This window comes from Macaca thibetana, chromosome 2 (assembly GCF_024542745.1).
Source record: "Macaca thibetana thibetana isolate TM-01 chromosome 2, ASM2454274v1, whole genome shotgun sequence".
Classification (NCBI taxonomy): domain Eukaryota; kingdom Metazoa; phylum Chordata; class Mammalia; order Primates; family Cercopithecidae; genus Macaca; species Macaca thibetana.
Genome location: NC_065579.1, coordinates 13,694,354 through 13,700,353, shown reverse-complemented (window position 1 = coordinate 13,700,353; position 6,000 = coordinate 13,694,354). Strand labels below are relative to the sequence as shown.

The 6,000-nt window shown below is 35.2% G+C and overlaps 1 long non-coding RNA gene across 1 annotated transcript in view; it reads left to right on the top strand.

The window, feature by feature from the left end:
- The first annotated feature begins 2,769 nt into the window (after nucleotides 1-2,769).
- The window catches only part of LOC126946607 (uncharacterized), a 213,750-nt gene continuing 210,519 nt past the window's right edge, over nucleotides 2,770-6,000 (top strand). The window contains exon 1 of the long non-coding RNA XR_007722721.1: nucleotides 2,770-2,952. This is a non-coding gene — a long non-coding RNA (uncharacterized LOC126946607). The remainder of the gene's footprint in view (nucleotides 2,953-6,000) is intronic.

Genomic DNA, 6,000 nt, shown 5'->3' with positions numbered 1-6,000 from the left:
AAGGTGGGGTGGATGGGACTTCCCTGAAGAACAGAAAAAACAATTTCTTTGTCGCCCCTTTCTTCCACCCAGATAATTTCTTGTACTTTACTGGAGAATGTGTGACTTAGAATAACCTTTTGGAAAGCACTTTGACATTATCTTGTACAGCTGAAAATTCTCATGCTCTAAGACCCGGCCATTGTCCCTCCAGGTTTATACCATGAGAAATCATTTACATGCAGAAAAGAGACATGTACAGGAATGTTTATAGCAATACTAGTGTGGAAGGAAAAATTTGGAAACCTCTCAAATGTCCATCTGAAAGACTAGAGAAATAAATTATCCCAAAGGAAACAATGCCTTCCAATTGTTATTGTAGCAAAATTGAATTTGTTCATGTGGAAAACGTATTGAGTATGTTCTCTTTGCCTGTCACCCTGTCAGCTTTGGGTGTTCAACATATCTCTACGGCTAATGCACATTTCCTGCTCTTGTAGAATCCAATATCCTTTTGCTTTTTCTCACAGTATTGACACACTAGTTCAATTTTTCCATTAGTTGTGGAAATAAGGTACTAATATATCAATAGAATCTCTGATCTTGGTGACACTTCCACTGAAACTGTGAAATGCATTATTGTTTTTCTTTTAACAGACTAAAATCATCCCTTTTTTTCTTTCCACCTACTTTTTCTCTACACATTTACCTATTTTGGATGTGTCATATAAATGGAGGCATATAATATGTGGCATTTGGTAACTAGTTTTTTCACTTAGCATAATCTTTTCAAAGTTCATCTGTGTTATACTGTATATCAGTACTTTATTTTTGTGACTAAATATTATTTTATTGTTTGGATACACCACATTTTGTCAATCCATTCATCAGTTGATGGACATTTTCATTGTTTCCACTTTCGGGGTTATTATCAATAGTGCTGCTATGAACATTTGTGCACAGGTATTATGTGGACATACATTTCCAATTCTCTTGGGTAAATAGTTAGGAGTAGAAGAGATAGGTCATACGATAACTCTATGTTTAGCTTTTTGGGGAATTTTCAAATTGTTCTGTAAAGTGGCTGCACCGTTTTACAACCCTATTGGCAATATATTAGAACTTCAATTTCTTCACATCTTTTATAACACTTATTATTGTCTGGCTGTATTTTAATCAGTATTTTGGGTGTGAACTGGTATCTTATGGTTTTGACTTGCATTTCTCCAATGTCTAACATTGTTAAACATCTTTTTGTATGAATATTGAACTTTAAGCTTTTGAAAATGTTTAATTTTATTTATTTTTTTACTTGTATTGCAAATTGACAAATTATAGTTGTATATATTTATGGAGTAAAAAGTGATGTTATGATTCATGAACACATTGTGAAATAATTAAGTCAAGATAAGTAACATATCCATCACCTAATATAAATATTCTTTTGGTGAGAAGATTTAGAATTTACTCTCTTAGTAATTCTGAAATGTATAATACACTATTAACTATATTTACCATACTGTGTAATAAATATTTTAAAAACTTTATTTCTTCTATATAACTAAGGCTTTGTATTTTTTAAATATCATATCCCCATTCCCTCCACTGCCAGCCTCTAGTAATCACCATTCTATTCCCTGCTTCTATGAGTATGATTGTTTTAGATTCCACATGTAAGTGAGAGCATGAGGTATTTGTCTTTCTGTGCCTGGCTTATTTCACTTAGGATGATGTTCTCCGATTCTACCCATGTTGTTGCAAATGACAGAATTTCTTTATTTTTAAGGTTGAATAGTATTCTATTGTGTATATATAGCACATTTTTTGATCCACTTACTGATTGGTGGACACTTAGATTGATTCTATAACTTGGCTATTGTTAATAATGCTGCCAAAAATATAGGAGTGTAAATATGACTTCGATATACTGATTTCAAAACTTTTGAGTAAATACCCCAAAGTGGGATTGTGTATCATATGACAATTCTATTTTTGGTTTTTTGAGGAACCTCCATAGAGCTTTCCATAATGGCTGTACTATTTCACATTTCCACCAGTAGCACACAAGAGTTCCCTTTCCTCTACATATTGGCCACCACTTATCTTTAATCTTTTTGTTGATAGCCATTCTAACAGGTGTGAAGTGATATCACATTGTGGTTTTAATTTGCATTTCTTTAATGGTTAGTGATGCTGAGATTTTAAAAATATATATTTTTTGGCCATTTCTATTTATTCTCTTGATAAAATGTTTATTCAAGTTCCTTACTGTCTACTTTTTTTTTTTTTTTTTTTTTTTTAAAGAGATGGTGTCTTGCTCTGTTGCCCAAGGTACAGTGCAGTAGTGCCATTATAGCTCACTGTAGCCTCAAACTCCTAGGCTTAAGTGGTCCTCCTGAGGCAGGAGAATAGAGAGTTAGAGTAACCAAAGGTTAAGGATGATGGAAAAAGAACAGCAGGTGCAGCCATTTCACGTAAGTGAAAGAAAAGCATGTGCAGACAGTTCTAGGCAAGATTAGGGAGCATATAGGCCCCGTCCTTGCTCCTGTGATAACAAGACAGAAGTTTCCACTTTAGCCTCTGATTGACTGTAGGCCAAGCCTCCACTTCAGCCTCTGATTGTTTGCAGGTCAATCCTTCATAGAGTGAAACCAACTGGAGACCTTTTAAAGGCACCTGGGGGGTGTTGCCAAGTTCTTTTGGCTTTATAAAAACCCTCGGGAGCATTGCAATGGAGAGGCTTTTGGGCTGCTTGCTGGAGCCTGCTTCTCCTCTGTGAATTATACTTTAGCTTCTTCAATGAATCTGTGTCTTTGTTACTCCGTTCTTTTGTTGCATTGTTTGTCTTTCATTGCTTTGTTCTTTCGTTGCTTTGTTTGTGCATTTTCTTCAAATTTGTTCAACACGCCAAGAATCTGGACAACTCACAGTCAAGACCTTCTAGCTGACATATTTTGGTGGGCCAGCCAGGAGGTAAGCCCAAATTTTGGAATTTATTTTTCCTTCTCTTTCTTTGTCAAAGCCATCGTTTACAGACATGGGTTGGGCAGTTAAAATCCCGTAGGGCATCTGCTGCTTGAAGTCTCCCATGATAGGATAACTTGGTTATGGAAAAGGACATTTAGGTCCTGCTGAATGCAAGACAAATCCATGCAGGTTTCTGTTTGTATGGTGAAATGTCTTTCAGAAGGTTAGAACCCTCATTTTCTGATTTCTATGTTTGTTTTTTTAAAATTTTATTTAATTTTATTTTTTGAGACAGAGTCTACCTCTGTTACCTACACTGGAGTGCAGTGGCATGATCTCGGCTCACTGCACACTTCACCTCCTGGGTTCAAGCAGTTCTCCTACCTCAGCCTACTGAGTAGCTGGGATTACGGCATGCACTACTATGCCTGGCTAATTTTTGTATTTTTAGTAGAGACAGGGTTTCGCTATGTTGGCTGGGCTGGTCTCGAACTCCTGACCTCAGGTTTTCCACCCGACTTGGCCTCCCAAACCATTGGGATTACAGGCGTGAGCCACCGCGTCCGCCCTCTGTGTTCATTTTATTGATGATTTGTGGGGAAAGTAGTAGTGCAGAATTACTTTTTTCTTAGAGTAGGGAAAGGGACTCCTGTTTTATGTATGTTTTTTTGTTTTGTTTTGTTTTTGCATGAGAACCTATAATTTTCATTTGTAGAAACAAACCCCTGACTTTGTTAGTTTTAAGCTACATTGCAAGGTCCCTTGTTTCACAAAGGTTACAGGCTGAAGCAGCTTATTTCACTTGGTAGGATGCAAAATAGCTGAGTATTGCATTCTGAGACTAAGGGAGTCATAGTAGGTCCATCACTTATGGAGGGAAAACATTCCGAGTAGTGCAATGGCCCACCTAAGTCAGAGACATCTGACACTCTAAAATCAGAGATATCTGAACTGGATAAAGACTGAAGGGGCCCGGGGTCTTCCTCACTGCCTCTGTTCAGGAACATTCATTACTACTGAGGAGCCCCAGGTAACTCTGGATGTAATGGGTACATGAATTCAGTTTCTTTTTTATACCGGAGTAATTACTCTGTCCTTACTGTTTGTGTGGGAAAATGCTCTACTAGGACCACGATTGTTGTAGGAATGGAAGAAAAAAAAATAAAGTCAGTCATTTTGCCCCTTCTTTTAACCTGACAATTTGAAAAACAAATCTTCCAGCAGGAGTTTGTAATAGTACCAAGCTGCTGTTCCCCTTGTTGGGAAGGGATATTATGGTTAAAATAGGGACACTGATACAATTTAAGCACTGCCAGGGTCCAATTTTTTTTTTTTTCCTGCATATGGATATCCAGTTTTCCCAACACTCTTTACTGAAGAGACTATTTTTTTCCCGTTGTGTATTACTGGCAACTTTGTTGAAAATTGATTGACCATACATGTGTGGGTTCCTTGCCCAGCTATCTATTTTGTTTTATTGGCCGATATGTCTGTATTTACATCAGTACTGTGCTGTTTCAATTACTATTGCTTTATAGTATACTTTGAAATCAGGTAGTGTAATGTCTCCAGCTTTGTTCTATTTGCTCATGATTGCTTTAGCTATTCAGGGTTTCTTTAGTGGTTCTATATGAATTTTAGAAGTTTTTTCTATTTCAGTGAAAAATGACAATGGACTATTTATAAGGGCTGCATTGAATCTGTAGATTGCTTTGGATAGTATGGACGTGTTAATATTAGTTCTTTAAATTTCTGAACACAAGATGTATTTTCATTTATGTCTTCTGTTTCTTTCATTAACATTTGTAGTTTTCAGTGTACAGGAATTTAACCTCCTTAATTAAATGTATTTCTAAATATTTTTGTAGGTATTGTAAATAGGGATTGTTCTCATGACTCCTTTCTCAGAATGATCCATATATATAGAAACACTAGTAATTTTTTGTGTTGATTTTTATATCCTGCAACTTTATTATTTCTAACAATTTTTGATGGAATCTTTTGGGTTTTCTGTATATAAGGTCATGTCATTAGCAAACAGCAACAATTTTACTTCTCTCATTTCTATTTGGATGATGTCTTTTATTTTTTTCTCTTGCCTAATTGCTCTGGCAAGGACCTCCAATACTACGTTGAATTTGAAGTGGTAAGAATGGATATCTTTGTTTTGTTTTTGATCTTGGATAAAAGGGTTTCAGTTTTTCACTGATTAGTATAATATTAGCTGTAGGGTCTATAAGTAGCCTTTGTTGTATTGAGATACATTTGTTTCTGTATCTAATTTCTTGAGAGTTTTTATCATGAAAGGAAGTAGAATTTGGTCAAATGCTTCTTCTGCATTTAGTGAGATGATCATGTGGTTTTTGTCCTTCATTCCATTAAAATGATGTATCACATGTATAGCTTTGTGTGTGTTGAACCATCATTACATCCCCGGAATAAATTCCACTAAGTGAAGATGAATGATCCTTTTAATGCGTTGTTGAATTTACTTTGCTAGTATTTTGTTGAAGATTTTTGCATCTTTGTTCAGCAAGCATATTGGCCTGTTATTCTTTCCTCATTGACATTTTAAAAACTTCCTTGGAAAAATGTCTATTCTAGTCCTTGTCCATATTTAATTGGCTTGTTTGTCCTTTTGTTGTTGAGTCATATGAATTGTGTACATGACAAATTCTGTATGAAAGTATATGTCTGATAAATTCTTATCTGCTGTCTGATAATGTTCTTATCAGACGTATACTTTGCAAATATTTTCTATTCTGTGGGCTGTCTTTCTACTATCTAAAGTGCCTTGAAGCACAAAATTTTTTAACATTAAGTTCAGTCTATGTTTTCTTTTGTTGCTTGTTGTTTTGGTATTATATTTAAGAAATCCATTGCCTAATCTGAGACCATGGAGATTTAATGCTAGGTCTTCTAAGAGTTTTATAATCTTAGTTGTTACATTTAGTCTATAATCCATTTTGAGTTAATTTTTACATGTGGTGTGAGGTAGAAAAACAACTTCAATCTTTTCATATTTTATTGTTGCAGCACTATTTATTACAAAGA